This window comes from Loxodonta africana, chromosome 10 (genome assembly GCF_030014295.1).
Source record: "Loxodonta africana isolate mLoxAfr1 chromosome 10, mLoxAfr1.hap2, whole genome shotgun sequence".
In the NCBI taxonomy this organism is placed as follows: domain Eukaryota; kingdom Metazoa; phylum Chordata; class Mammalia; order Proboscidea; family Elephantidae; genus Loxodonta; species Loxodonta africana.
Window position 1 is genome coordinate 1,941,363 of NC_087351.1, and position 18,555 is coordinate 1,959,917.

Below are 18,555 nucleotides of genomic sequence, written 5' to 3' on the forward strand. Positions count from 1 at the left end.
TTTGTCAGAGGAACGGGGGAAGTCACAGTGCTCTTTCTCTCACTGAGATACACACAATCTGACGTTGCCTCTGAGCTTCGTTGCTGGCAAAGAACTGAAACTGACATACTTTCCGGGGGAGAAACACAGGGCTTTGCTAGGATTTCTCTAGGTAGTGTGTTTTCCCTGGGCCTCACTGTAGCAACACTATCTCGCCAGGGCAACTCTTGCGTGGGATTTCCTCTGCCAGGAGAGAGCTGCTGCTTTGTAGTTTGTGCTGGGAAACCTTGCTTTGGCAAGTGCGAAATGACCGTATTCAGGCAGAAAGAAAAGAGAATAGCAGGAGGCCTTTTCTCCCCTAGGCAGTGTGTTTTAAACCCCTAACAACAAACAACACTAACCCTCTAACAACAACCAACATTAACCCCCTAAAAAAAAACAACACTAACCCCCTAACAACAACCAACACTAACCCCTTAACAGCAAACAACACGAAAACCCTAACAACAAACACCACTAAACCCCAACAAGAAACAACTCTAAACCCCTAAAAACAAACAACACTAAACCCCTAACAACAAACAACACTAACACCCTAACCACAACCAACCCTAAGAACATAACAACAAACACTAACACCATAAGAACAAACAACACTAACCCCCAACAGAAAACAACAGTAACCCCCTTAAAACAACAACTCTAACCCCCTAAGAAGAAACAACCCTAAACCACTAATAAAAAACAAAACTAACCCCCGAACAACAAACAACACTAACCCCCTAACAACAAACAACACTAAGCCCTTAACAACAAACAACCCTAACCCCCAACAAGAAACAACCCTAACCCCCTAACAACAAACAATATAACCAAACAGCAAACAACTCTAACCCACTAACAACAAACACTAATCCCCTAACAAGAAACTACCCTAACCCAGTAACAACAAACAACACTAACTTCCTAACAACAAACAACACTAACCAGCTAACAACAAACAACACTAACCCCCAAAGAACCAGTAATCCTAAATCCCTAACAACAAACAACACTAACCTCTAACAACAAAAACCCTAACACCCTAACAACAAGCAACCCTAACCCCCTAAAAACCAACAACACTAACCACCTAACCACAAACAACACTAACCCAATCAAAACAAAAAACACTAACCCCCTAACAACAACCAACACTTTCCCCGTAACAAAAAACAACACTAACACCCTAACAAGAACCAACACTAACCCTCTAACAAGAAAGAACCCTAATTCCCTAACAACAAACCACCCTAACCCCCTAACAACAAACAACACTAAACACCTAACAACAAACAACACTAACCCGCTAACATCAAACTAACCTAACCCCCTAACAAAAAACAACGCAAAGCCACTAACAACAAACAATACTAACCCCCTAATAGGAAACTACCCTAACCTCGTAACGAAAATACCCGAAGCCCGTAACAACAAACACCCCTAAGCCCCTAACAACAAACAACACTAACATCCTAACAACCAACAACCCTAAACCTCTAAAACCAAACAAAACTAACCCCTTAACAACAACCAACACTTATCCCCTGAAAACAAAAAACACTAACCCCCTAACAAGAAAGAACTCAAATCCTCTAACAAACAACTCTAACCCCCGACAACAAACAACTCTGAACCACTAGCAACGAACAACACTAACCCACTAACAACAAACAACACTAACCCCCTAACAAGAAACTACCCTAACCCTGTAACAACAACCAACACTTATCCCCTGAAAACAAACAACACTAACCCCCAACAAGAACGAACCCAAATCGTCTAACAAAAAACAAATATAACCCCCTAACAACAAAAAACTCTAAACCCCTAACAACAAACAACACTAACACACTAACAAGAAACAACCCTAAACCCCTAACAACAAACAACCCTTACCCCCTAACAACCAACAACACTAACCCCCTAACCAAAAACAATAACACCCTAACAACAAAAACCACTAAACTCCAACAAGAAACAATCCTAAACACCTAACAACAAACAACACTAACCGCCTAACAACAAACACTAACACCCTAACAACAACCATCCCTAACCCCCTAAAAACAAACAACACTAAGCCCCAACAACAAAAAACACTAACCCTCTAACAACAACCCTAATCCCCTCACTACAAAAAACACAAACCTACTAACAACAAACAAAACTAACCCCCTAGAAAACAACACTAACCCCCAACAACAACTCTCACACGCTAACAACAAACAACACTAACCCTGTAAGAACAACACTAACCCCCAAAAACAAACAAAACTAACACCCTACCAACAAACAATACTAAACCGCAACTAGAAACAACCCTAACCCCCTAACAACAAACAACACTAACCCTCTAACAACAAACACGAACCCCCAGCAACAGTCCTAACCACCTAACAAGAAACAACACTAACCTCTAAAAAGAAAAAACAATAAACCCCTAAAAAAAAAAGCACTCATCCCCTAAGAACAAACAACACTAACACTCTAACAACAACCAACATTAAACCCCTAACAACAAACAATCCTAACCCCATAAAAACAAACAACACTAACCCCCTAAAAACAAACAACCCTAAAACCCTAAAAACAAATAACACTGAAACCCTAAAAACAAACAAGACTAAGTCAATAACAACAAACAGCACTAACCCACTAACAACAAAAAACACTAACCCGCTAACAACATCCAACAGTAACGTCCTAACCACAAACAACACTAACCCCCTAACAACAAACAATCCTAACCCCCTAAAAACAAACAATATTGACCACTAAAAACAAACAACCCGAAAACCCTAAAAGCAAACAACACTGAACCCCTAAAAACAAACAACACTAAGCCCCTAACAAAAAACAACACTAACACCCTAACAACAAACAACACTAACACCCTAACAAGAAACAACACTAACACCCTAACAACAAAAACCACTAAACGCCAACAAGAAACAACCCTAAACCCCTAACAACAAACAATCCTAATCCCCTAACAACCAACAACACTCTCCCCCTAACCACAATCAACACTAAAACCCTAACCACAAACAACACTAACCCGTAAGAACAAACAACACTAACCCCCTAACAACAAACAACACTAACACCCTCACAACAAAAACCACTAAAGCCCAAGAAGAAACAACCCTAAACCCATAAATACAAACAACACTAACCCCCAACCACAAACAACACTAACACCCTAACAACAAAAACCACTAAACCTCAACCAGAAACAACCCGAAACCCCTAAATAGAAACAACACTAACCACCTAACAACAACCTTAACCCCTTAACAACAAACAACCCTAACCCCCAACAACAAACTACTCTAACCCACTAACAACAAACAACCCTAAGCCCCTAACAACAAAGAACCCTAACTCTCTAACAAGAAACAACACTAACCCCCTAACAACAAAAAACACTAACTTCCTAACAACAAACAGCACTAAACCCCTAACCACAATCCTAAGAACCTAACAACAAACAACACTAACGCCCTAAAAATAAACTACCCTAAACCCCTAACAACAAACAATCCTAACGCTCTAACAACCAACAATGCTCACCCCTAACAACAAACAACACTAACACCCTAACCACAAACAACACTAACCCCGTAAGAACAAACAACACTAACCCGTAACAACAAACAACACTAACAGCCTAACAACAAAAACTACTAAACCCCAACAAAAAACAACCCTAAACCCCTAACAACAAACACTAACCCCCTAACAACAAACAACACTAAACCCCTAACAAGAAACTAACCTAAGCCCGTAACAACAAACAACCCTAACCTCCTAACAACAAACAACCTTAAACCCCTAACAACAAACAACCCTAAACCCCTAACAACAATCAACACTAACACCCTAACAACAAAAACCACTAAATCCCAACAAGAAACAACACTAAACCCCTAACAACAAACACTAACCCCCTAACAACAAACAACACTAAACCCCTAACAAGAAACTAACCTAACCCTGTAACAACAAACAACCCTAACCTCCTAACAACAAACAACCTTAACCCCCTAACAACAAACAACCCTAAACCCCTAACAACAAACAATCCTAACCCCCTAACAACCAACAACGCTCACCCCCTAAACACAAACAACACTAACACCCTAACCACAAACAACACTAACCCCGTAAGAACAAACAACACTAACCCCCTAACAACAAACAACACTAACACCCTAACAACAAAAACCACTAAAGCCCAACAAGAATCAACCCTAAACCCCTAAATACAAACAACACTAACCCCCTAACCACAAACAACACTAACACCCTAACAACAAAAACCACTAAACCTCAAAAAGAAACAACCCGAAACCCCTAAATAGAAACAACACTAACCACCTAACAACAACCGACCCCTCTAAAAACAAACAACCCTAACCCCCAAGAACAAACTACTCTAACCCACTAACAACAAACAACCCTAAGACCCTAACAACAAAGAACCCTAACTCTCTAACAAGAAATGACACTAACCCCCTAACAACAAAAAACACTAACCCCCTAACAACAAACACCACTAACCCCCTAACAACAATCCTAACAACCTAACAACAAACAACACTAACCCCCTAATAATAAACTATTCTAAACCCCTAACAAGAAACAACCCTAACCCCCTAACAACAAACAACTCTAAACCCCTAACAAAAAACAACCCTAACCTTCTAACAAAAAACAACCCTAACCCCCTAACAAACAACAACACTAACCCCCTAACCACAAACAACACTAACACCCTAACAACAAAAACTACTAAACCCCAACAAGAAACAACCCTAAACCCCTAACAACAAACACTAACCCCCTAACAACAAACAACACTAAACCCCTAACAAGAAACTAACCTAACCCCGTAACAGCAAACAACCCTAACCTCCTAACAGCAAACAACCTTAAACCCCTAACAACAAACAACCCTAAACCCCTAACAACAAACAACCTTAACCTTCTAACAACAAACAACCCTAACCCCCTAACAAACAACAACACTAACCCCCTAACCACAAACAACACTAACACCCTAACAACAAAAACTACTAAACCCCAACAAGAAACAACCCTAAACCCCTAACAACAAACACTAACCCCCTAACAACAAACAACACTAAACCCCTAACAAAAAACTAACCTAACCCCGTAACAACAAACAACCCTAACCTCCTAACAACAAACAACCTTAAAACCCTAACAACAAACAACCATAAACCCCTAACAACAAACAACCCTAAACCCCTAACAACAAACAATCCTAACCCCCTAACAACCAACAACTCTCACCCCCTAACCACAAACAACACTAACACCCTAACCACAAACAACACTAACACCCTAACAACAAAAACTACTAAACCCCAAAAAGAAACAACCCTAAACCCCTAACAACAAACACTAACCCCCTAGCAACAAACCACACTAAACCCCTAACAAGAAACTAACCTAACCCCGTAACAACAAACAACCCTAACCTGCTAACAACAAACAACCCTAACCCCGTAACAAACAACAACACTAACCCCCTAACCACAAACAACACTAATACCCTAACAACAAAAACTACTAAACCCCAACAAGAAACAACCCTAAACACCTAACAACAAACACTAACCCCCTAACAACAAACAACACTAAACCCCTAACAACAAACAATCCTAACCCCCTAACAACCAACAACTCTCACCCCCTAACCACAAACAACACTAACACCCTAACCACAAACAACACTAACCCCGTAAGAACAAACAACACTAACCCCCTAACAACAAGCAACACTAACACCCTAACACCAAAAACTACTAAACCCCAAAAAGAAACAACCCTAAACCCCTAACAACAAACACTAACCCCCTAACAACAAACAACACTAAACCCCTAACAAGAAACTAACCTAACCCTGTAACAACAAACAACCCTAACCTCCTAACAACAAACCACCTTAACCCCCTAACAACAAACAACCCTAAACCCCTAACAACAAACAATAATAACCCCCTAACAACCAACAACTCTCACCCCCTAACCACAAACAACACTAACACCCTAACCACAAACAACACTAACACCCTAACAACAAAAACTACTAAACCCCAAAAAGAAACAACCCTAAACCCCTAACAACAAACACTAACCCCCTAGCAACAAACCACACTAAACCCCTAACAAGAAACTAACCTAACCCTGTAACAACAAACAACCCTAACCTCCTAACAACAAACAACCCTAACCCCCTAACAAACAACAACACTAACCCCCTAACCACAAACAACACTAATACCCTAACAACAAAAACTACTAAACCCCAACAAGAAACAACCCTAAACCCCTAACAACAAACACTAACCCCCTAACAACAAACAACACTAAACCCCTAACAAGAAACTAACCTAACCCTGTAACAACAAACAGCCTTAACCTCCTAACAACAAACCACCTTAACCCCCTAACAACAAACAACCCTAAACCCCTAACAACAAACAATCCTAACCCCCTAACAACCAACAACTCTCACCCCCTAACCACAAACAACACTAACACCCTAACCACAAACAACACTAACCCCGTAAGAACAAACAACACTAACCCCCTAAACACAAACAACACTAACACCCTAACCACAAACAACACTAACACCCTAACAACAAAAACTACTAAACCCTAAAAAGAAACAACCCTAAACCCCTAACAACAAACACTAACCCCCTAGCAACAAACCACACTAAACCCCTAACAAGAAACTAACCTAACCCCGTAACAACAAACAACCCTAACCTCCTAACAACAAACAACCTTAAACCCCTAACAACAAACAACCCTAACCTCTAACAACAAACAACACTAACACCCTAACAACAAAAAACACTAAACCCCAACAAGAAACAAGACTAAACCCCTAACAACAAACACTAACCCCCTAACAACAAACAACACTAAACCCCTAACAAGAAACTAACCTAACCCTGTAACAACAAACAACCCTAACCTCCTAACAACAAACAACCCTAACCCCCTAACAAACAACAACACTAACCCCCTAACCACAAACAACACTAATACCCTAACAACAAAAACTACTAAACCCCAACAAGAAACAACCCTAAACCCCTAACACCAAATACTAACCCCCTAACAACAAACAACACTAAACCCCTAACAAGAAACTAACCTAACCCCGTAACAACAAACAACCCTAACCTCCTAACAACAAACAACCTTAAACCCCTAACAACAAACAACCCTAAACCCCTAACAACAAACAACACTAACACCCTAACAACAAAAACCACTAAACCCCAACAAGAAACAACACTAAACCCCTAACAACAAACACTAACCCCCTAACAACAAACAACACTAAACCCCTAACAAGAAACTAACCTAACCCTGTAACAACAAACAGCCTTAACCTCCTAACAACAAACCACCTTAACCCCCTAACAACAAACAACCCTAAACCCCTAACAACAAACAATCCTAACCCCCTAACAACCAACAACTCTCACCCCCTAACCACAAACAACACTAACACCCTAACCACAAACAACACTAACCCCGTAAGAACAAACAACACTAACCCCCTAAACACAAACAACACTAACACCCTAACAACAAAAACTACTAAACCCCAAAAAGAAACAACCCTAAACCCCTAACAACAAACACTAACCCCCTAACAACAAACAACACTAAACCCCTAACAAGAAACTAACCTAACCCCGTAACAACAAACAACCCTAACCTCCTAACAACAAACAACCTTAAACCCCTAACAACAAACAACCCTATACCCCTAACAACAAACAACACTAACACCCTAACAACAAAAAACACTAAACCCCAACAAGAAACAACACTAAACCCCTAACAACAAACACTAACCCCCTAACAACAAACAACACTAAACCCTTAACAAGAAACTAACCTAACCCTGTAACAAAAAACAACCCTAACCTCCTAACAACAAACAACCTTAACCCCCTAACAACAAACAATAGTAACCCTCTAACAACCAACAACGCTCACCCCCTAACCACAAACAACACTAACACCCTAACCACAAACAACACTAACCCCGTAAGAACAAACAACACTAACGCCCTAACAACAAACAACACTAACACCCTAACAACAAAAACTACTAAACCCCAACAAGAAACAACCCTAAACCCCTAACAACAAACACTAACCCCCTAACAACAAGCAACACTAAACCCCTAACAAGAAACTAACCTGACCCCCTAACAACAAACAACCCTAACCTCCTAACAGCAAACAATCTTAAACCCCTAACAACAAACAACCCTAAACTCCTAACAACAAACAACACTAACACCCTAACAACAAAAAGCACTCAACCCCTACAAGAAACAACACTAAACCCCTACCAACAAACACTAACCCCCTAACAACAAACAACACTAAACCCCTAACAAGAAACTAACCTAACCCTGTAACAACAAACAGCCCTAACCTCATAACAACAAACCACCTTAACCCCCTAACAACAAACAACCCTAAACCCCTAACAACAAACAATCCTAACCCTCTAACAACCAACAACTCTCACCCCCTAACCACAAACAACACTAACACCCTAACCACAAACAACACTAACCCCGTAAGAACAAACAACACTAACCCCCTAACAACAAGCAACACTAACACCCTAACAAAAAAAACTACTAAACCCCAAAAAGAAACAACCCTAAACCCCTAACAACAAACACTAACACCCTAACAACAAACAACACTAAACCCCTAACAAGAAACTAACCTAACCCTGTAACAACAAACAACCCTAACCTCCTAACAACAAACCACCTTAACCCCCTAACAACAAACAACCCTAAACCCCTAACAACAAACAGTAATAACCCCCTAACAACCAACAACTCTAACCCCCTAACCACAAACAACACTAACACCCTAACCACAAACAACACTAACACCCTAACAACAAAAACTACTAAACCCCAAAAAGAAACAACCCTAAAACCCTAACAACAAACACTAACCCCCTAGCAACAAACCACACTAAACCCCTAGCAAGAAACTAACCTAACCCCGTAACAACAAACAACCCTAACCTCCTAACAACAAACAACCTTAAACCCCTAACAACAAACAACCCTAAACCTCTAACAACAAACAACACTAACACCCTAACAACAAAAAACACTAAATCCCAACAAGAAACAAGACTAAACCCCTAACAACAAACACTAAACCCCTAACAACAAACAACACTAAACCCCTAACAAGAAACTAACCTAACCCTGTAACAACAAACAACCCTAACCTCCTAACAACAAACAACCCTAACCCCCTAACAAACAACAACACTAACCCCCTAACCACAAACAACACTAATACCCTAACAACAAAAACTACTAAACCCCAACAAGAAACAACCCTAAACCCCTAACAACAAACACTAACCCCCTAACAACAAACAACACTAAACCCCTAACAAGAAACTAACCTAACCCCGTAACAACAAAGAACCCTAACCTCCTAACAACAAACAACCTTAAACCCCTAACAACAAACAACCCTAAACCCCTAACAACAAACAACACTAACACCCTAACAACAAAAACCACTAAACCCCAACAAGAAACAACACTAAACCCCTAACAACAAACACTAACCCCCTAACAACAAAAAACACTAAACCCCTAACAAGAAACTAACCTAACCCTGTAACAACAAACAGCCTTAACCTCCTAACAACAAACCACCTTAACCCCCTAACAACAAACAACCCTAAACCCCTAACAACAAACAATCCTAACCCCCTAACAACCAACAACTCTCACCCCCTAACCACAAACAACACTAACACCCTAACCACAAACAACACTAACACCCTAACAACAAAAACTACTAAACCCCAAAAAGAAACAACCCTAAACCCCTAACAACAAACACTAACCCCCTAGCAACAAACCACACTAAACCCCTAACAAGAAACTAACCTAACCCCGTAACAACAAACAACCCTAATCTCCTAACAACAAACAACCTTAAACCCCTAACAACAAACAACCCTAAACCTCTAAAAACAAACAACACTAACACCCTAACAACAAAAAACACTAAACCCCAACAAGAAACAAGACTAAACCCGTAACAACAAACACTAACCCCCTAACAACAAACAACACTAAACCCCTAACAAGAAACTAACCTAACCCTGTAACAACAAACAACCCTAACCTCCTAACAAGAAACAACCCTAAGCCCCTAACAAACAACAACACTAACCCCCTAACCACAAACAACACTAATACCCTAACAACAAAAACTACTAAACCCCAACAAGAAACAACCCTAAACCCCTAACAACAAACACTAACCCCCCAACAACAAACAACACTAAACCCCTAACAAGAAACTAACCTAACCCCGTAACAACAAACAACCCTAACCTCCTAACAACAAACAACCTTAAACCCCTAACAACAAACAACCCTAAACCCCTAACAACAAACAACACTAACACCCTAACAACAAACACTAAACCCCAACAAGAAACAACACTAAACCCCTAACAACAAACACTAACCCCCTAACAACAAACAACACTAAACCCTTAACAAGAAACTAACCTAACCCTGTAACAAAAAACAACCCTAACCTCCTAACAACAAACAACCTTAACCCCCTAACAACAAACAATCCTAACCCTCTAACAACCAACAACGCTCACCCCCTAACCACAAACAACACTAACACCCTAACCACAAACAACACTAACCCCGTAAGAGCAAACAACACTAACGCCCTAACAACAAACAACACTAACACCCTAACAACAAAAACCACTAAACCCCAAGAAGAAACAACACTAAACCTCTAACAACGAACACTAACCCCCTAACCACAAACACCACTAACACCCTAACAACAAAAACTACTAAACTCCAACAAGAAATAACCCTAAACCCCTAACAGCAAACACTAACCCCCAACAACAAACAACCCTAAACCCCTAACAACAAACAACACTAACACCCCAACAACAAAAACCACTAAACCCCAACAAGAAACAACACTAAACCCCTAACAACAAACACTAATCCCCTAACAACAAACAACACTAAACCCCTAACAAGAAACTAACCTAACCCTGTAACAACAAACAACCCTAACATCCTAACAACAAACATCCTTAACCCCCTAACAACAAACAACCCTAAACCCCTAACAACAAACAATCCTAACCCCCTAACAACCAACAACGCACACCCCCTAACCACAAACAACACTAACACCCTAACCACAATCAACACTAACCCCGTAAGAACAAACTACACTAACCCCCTAACAACAAACAACACTAACACCCTAACAACAAAAACTACTAAACCCCAACAAGAAACAACCCTAAACCCCTAACAACAAACACTAACCCCCTAACAACAAACAACACTAAACCCCTAACAAGAAACTAACTTAACCCCGTAACAACAAACATCCCTAACCTCCTAACAACACACAACCTTAAACCCCTAACAACAAACAACCCTAAACCCCTAACAACAAACAACACTAACACCCTAACAGCAAAAACCACTAAACCCCAACAAGAAACAACACTAAACCCCTAACAACAAACACTAACCCCCTAACAAGAAACAACACTAAACCCCTAACAAGAAACTAACCTAACCCTGTAACAACAAACAACCCTAACCTCCTAACAACAAACAACTCTAACCCCCTAACAAACAACAACACTAACCCCCTAACCACAAACAACACTAATACCCTAACAACAAAAACTACTAAACCCCAACGAGAAACAACCCTAAACCCCTAACAACAAACACTAACCCCCTAACAACAAACAACACTAAACCCCTAAAGAGAAACTAACCTAACCCCGTAACAACAAACAACCCTAACCTCCTAACAACAAACAACCTTAAACCCCTAACAACAAACAACCCTAAACCCCTAACAACAAACAACACTAACACCCTAACAACAAAAACCACTAAACCCCAACAAGAAACAACACTAAACCCCTAACAACAAACACTAACCCCCTAACAACAAACAACACTAAACCCCTAACAAGAAACTAACCTAACCCTGTAACAACAAACAACCCTAACATCCTAACAACAAACATCCTTAACCCCCTAACAACAAACAACCCTAAACCGCTAACAACAAACAATCCTAACCCCCTAACAACCAACAACGCACACCCCCTAACCACAAACAACACTAACACCCTAACCACAATCAACACTAACCCCGTAAGAACAAACTACACTAACCCCCTAACAACAAACAACACTAACACCCTAACAACAAAAACTACTAAACCCCAACAAGAAACAACCCTAAACCCCTAACAACAAACACTAACCCCCTAACAACAAACAACACTAAACCCCTAACAAGAAACTAACTTAACCCCGTAACAACAAACATCCCTAACCTCCTAACAACAAACAACCTTAAATCCCTAACAACAAACAACCCTAAACCCCTAACAACAAACAACACTAACACCCTAACAGCAAAAACCACTAAACCCCAACAAGAAACAACACTAAACCCCTAACAACAAAAACTAACCCCCTAACAAGAAACAACACTAAACCCCTAACAAGAAACTAACCTAACCCTGTAAAAACAAACAACCCTAACCTCCTAACAACAAACAACCCTAAGCCCCTAACAAACAACAACACTAACCCCCTAACCACAAACAACACTAACACCCTAACAACAAAAACTACTAAACCCCAACAAGAAACAACCCTAAACCCCTAACAACAAACACTAACCCCCTAACAACAAACAACACTAAACCCCTAACAAGAAACTAACCTAACCCCGTAACAACAAACAACCCTAACCTCCTAACAGCAAACAACCTTAAACCCCTAACAACAAACAACCCTAAACCCCTAACAACAAACAACACTAACACCCTAACAACAAAAACCACTAAACCCCAACAAGAAACAACACTAAACCCCTAACAACAAACACAAACCCCCTAACAACAAACAACACTAAACCCCTAACAAGAAACTAACCTAACCCTGTAACAACAAACAACCCTAACCTCCTAACAACAAACCACCTTAACCCCCTAACAACAAACAACCCTAAACCCCTAACAACAAACAATCCTAACCCCCTAACAACCAACAACTCTCACCCCCTAACCACAAACAACACTAACACCCTAACCGCAAACAACACTAACACCCTAACAACAAAAACTACTAAACCCCAAAAAGAAACAACCCTAAACCCCTAACAACAAACACTAACCCCCTAGCAACAAACCACACTAAACCCCTAACAAGAAACTAACCTAACCCCGTAACAACAAACAACCCTAACCTCCTAACAACAAACAACCTTAAACCCCTAACAACAAACAACACTAAACCCCTAACAACAAACAACACTAACACCCTAACAACAAAAACCACTAAACCCCAACAAGAAACAACACTAAACCCCTAACAACAAACACTAACCCCCTAACAACAAACAACACTAAACCCCTAACAAGAAACTAACCTAACCCTGTAACAACAAACAGCCTTAACCTCCTATCAACAAACCACCTTAACCCCCTAACAACAAACAACCCTAAACCCCTAACAACAAACAATCCTAACCCCCTAACAACCAACAACTCTCACCCCCTAACCACAAACAACACTAACACCCTAACGACAAACAACACTAACACCCTAACAACAAAAACTACTAAACCCCAACAAGAAACAACCCTTAACCCCTAACAACAAACACTAACCCCCTAGCAACAAACCACACTAAAAACCTAACAAGAAACTAACCTAACCCCGTAACAACAAACAACCCTAACCTCCTAACAACAAACAACCTTAAACCCCTAACAACAAACAACCCTAAACCTCTAACAACAAACAACACTAACACCCTAACAACAAAAAACACTAAACCCCAACAAGAAACAAGACTAAACCCCTAACAACAAACACTAACCCCCTAACAACAAACAACACTAAACCCCTAACAAGAAACTAACCTAACCCTGTAACAACAAACAACCCTAACCTCCTAACAACAAACAACCCTAACCCCCTAACAAACAACAACACTAACCCCCTAACCACAAACAACACTAATACCCTAACAACAAAAACTACTAAACCCCAACAAGAAACAACCCTAAACCCCTAACAACAAACACTAACCCCCTAACAACAAACAACACTAAACCCCTAACAAGAAACTAACCTAACCCCGTAACAACAAACAACCCTAACCTCCTAACAACAAACAACCTTAAACCCCTAACAACAAACAACCCTAAACCCCTAACAACAAACAACACTAACACCCTAACAACAAAAACCACTAAACCCCAACAAGAAACAACACTAAACCCCTAACAACAAACACTAACCCCCTAACAACAAACAACACTAAACCCCTAACAAGAAACTAACCTAACCCTGTAACAACAAACAGCCTTAACCTCCTAACAACAAACCACCTTAACCCCCTAACAACAAACAACCCTAAACCCCTAACAACAAACAATCCTAACCCCCTAACAACCAACAACTCTCACCCCCTAACCACAAACAACACTAACACCCTAACCACAATCAACACTAACACCCTAACAATAAAAACTACTAAACCCCAAAAAGAAACAACCCTAAACCCCTAACAACAAACAATCCTAACCCCCTAACAACCAACAACGCTCACCCCCTAACCACAAACAACACTAACACCCTAACCACAAACAACACTAACCCCGCAAGAACAAACAACACTAACCCCCTAACAACAAACAACACTAACACCCTAACAAAAAAAAACACTAAACCCAACAAGAAACAACCCTAAACCCCTAACAACAAACACTAACCCCCTAACAACAAACAACACTAAACCCCTAACAAGAAACTAACCTAACCCCGTAACAACAAACAACCCTAACCTCCTAACAACAAACAACCTTAAACCCCTAACAACAAACAACACTAAACCCCTAACAAGAAACTAACCTAACCCTGTAAGAACAAACAACCCTAACCTCCTAACAACAAACAACCCTAACCCCCTAACAAACAACAACACTAACCCCCTAACAACAAACAACCCTAAACCCCTAACAACAAACAACACTAACACCCTAACAACAAAAACCACTAAACCCCAACAAGAAACAACACTAAACCCCTAACAACAAACACTAACCCCCTAACAACAAACAACACTAAACCCCTAACAAGAAACTAACCTAACCCCGTAACAACAAACAACCCTAACCTCCTAACAACAAACAACCTTAAACCCCTAACAACAAACAACCCTAAACCCCTAACAACAAACAACACTAACACCCTAACAACAAAAACCACTAAACCCCAACAAGAAACAACACTAAACCCCTAACAACAAACACTAACCCCCTAACAACAAACAACACTAAACCCCTAACAAGAAACTAACCTAACCCTGTAAGAACAAACAACCCTAACCTCCTAACAACAAACAACCCTAACCCCCTAACAAACAACAACACTAACCCCCTAACAACAAACAACCCTAAACCCCTAACAACAAACAACACTAACACCCTAACAACAAAAACCACTAAACCCCAACAAGAAACAACACTAAACCCCTAACAACAAACACTAACCCCCTAACAACAAACAACACTAAACCCCTAACAAGAAACTAACCTAACCCTGTAACAACAAACAACCTCAACATCCTAACAACATACATCCTTAACCCCCTAACAACAAACAACCCTAAACCCCTAACAACAAACCATCCTAACCCCTTAACAACCAACAACGCACACCCCCTAACCACAAAGAACACTAACACCCTAACCACAAACAACACTAACCCCGTAAGAACAAACTACACTAACCCCCTAGCAACAAACAACACTAACACCCTAACAACAAAAACTACTAAACAACAACAAGAAACAACCCTAAACCCCTAACAACAAACACTAACCCCCTAACAACAAACAACACTAAACCCCTAACAAGGAACTAAGCTAACCCCGTAACAACAAACAACCCTAACCTCCTAACAACAAACAACCCTAACCCCCTAACAAACAACAACACTAACCCCCTAACCACAAACGGCACTAACACCCTAACAACAAAAACTACTAAACCCCAACAAGAAGCAAACCTAAACCCCTAACAACAAACACTAACCCCCTAACAACAAACAACACTAAACCCCTAACAAGAAACTAACCTAACCCCGTAACAACAAACAACCCTAACCTCCTAACAACAAACAACCTTAAACCCCTAACAACAAACAACCCTAAACCCCTAACAACAAACAACACTAACACCCTAACAACAAAAACCACTAAACCCCATCAAGAAACAACACTAAACCCCTACCAACAAACACTAACCCCCTAACAACAAACACTAAACGCCTAACAAGAAACTAACCTAACCCTGTAACAACAAACTGCCCTAACCACCTAACAACAAACAAAATTAACCCCCTAACAACAAACAACTCTAAACCCCTAACAACAAACAATCCTAACCCCCTAACAACCAACAACGCTCACCCCCTAACCACAAACAACACTAAAACCCTAACCACAAACAACACTAACCCCGTAAGAACAAACAACACTAACCCCCTAACAACAAACAACACTAACACCCTAACAACAAAACCACTAAACCCGAACAAGAAACAACCCTAAACCCCTAACAACAAACACTAACCCCCTAACAAAAAACAACACTAAACCCCTAACAAGAAACTAACCTAATCCCGTAACAACAAACAACCCTAACCTCCTAACAACAATCAACCGTAAACCCCTAACAACAAACAACCCTAAACCCCTAACAACAAACAACACTAACACCCTAACAAAAAAAACTCTAAACCCCAACAAGAAACAACACTAAACCCCTAACAACAAACACTAACCCCCTAAAACAAACAACACTAATCCCCTAACAGGAAACTAACCTAACCCTGTAACAACAAACAACCCTAACCTCCTAACAACAAACAACCTTAAACCCCTAACAACAAACAACCCTAAACCCCTAACAACAAACAACACTAACACACTAACAACAAAAAACACTAAACCCCAACAAGAAACAACACTAAACCCCTAACAAGAAACACTAACCCCATAACAACAAACAACACTAAACCCTTAACAAGAAACTAACCTAACCCTGTAACAAAAAACAACCCTAACCTCCTAACAACAAACAAGCTTAACCCCCTAACAACAAACAATCCTACCCCTCTAACAACCAACAACACTCACCCCCTAACCACAAACAACACTAACACCCTAACCACAAACAACACTAACCCCGTAAGAACAAACAACACTAACCCCCTAACAACAAACAACAATAACCTCCTAACAACATACAACCCTAACCCCCTAACAATCAACAACACTAACCCCCTAACCACAAACAACACTAATACCATAACAACAAAAACTACTAAACCCCAACAAGAAACAACCCTAAACCCCTAACAACAAACACTAACCCCCTAACAACAAACAACACTAAACCCCTAACAAGAAACTAACCTAACCCCGTAACAACAAACAACCCTAACCTCCTAACAACGAACAACCGTAAACCCCTAACAACAAACAACCCTAAACCCCTAACAACAAACAACACTAACACCCTAACAACAAAAACCACTAAACCCCAACAAGAAACAACACTAAACCCCTAACAACAAACACTAACCCCATAACAACAAACAACACTAAACCCCTAACAAGAAACTAACCTAACCCTGTAACAACAAACAGCCCTAACCTCCTAACAACAAACCACCTTAAGCCCCTAAGAACAAACAACCCTAAACCCCTAACGACAAACAATCCTAACCCCCTAACAACCAACAACGCTCACCCCCTAACCACAAACAACACTAACACCCTAACCACAAACAACACTAACCCCGTAAGAACAAACAACACCAACCCCCTAACAACAAACAACACTAACACTGTAACAACAAAAACTATTAAACCCCAACAAGAAACAACCCTAAACCCCTAACAACAAACACTAACCCCCTAACAACAAACAACACTAAACCCCTAACAAGAAACTAACCTAAACCCGTAAAAACAAACAACCCTAACCTCCTAACAACAAACAACCTTAAACTTCTAACAAACAACAACACTAAGCCCCTAACCACAAACAACACTAACTCAGTAACAACTAAAACTACTAAACCCCAACAAGAAACAACCCTAAACCCCTAACAACAAACACTAACCCCCTAACAACATACAACACTAAACCCCTAACAAGAAACTAACGTAACCCCGTAACAACAAACAACCCTAACCTCCTAACAACAAACAACCTTAAACCCCTAACAACAAACAACACTAACACCCTAACAACAAAAACCACTAAACCCCAACAAGAAACAACACTAAAC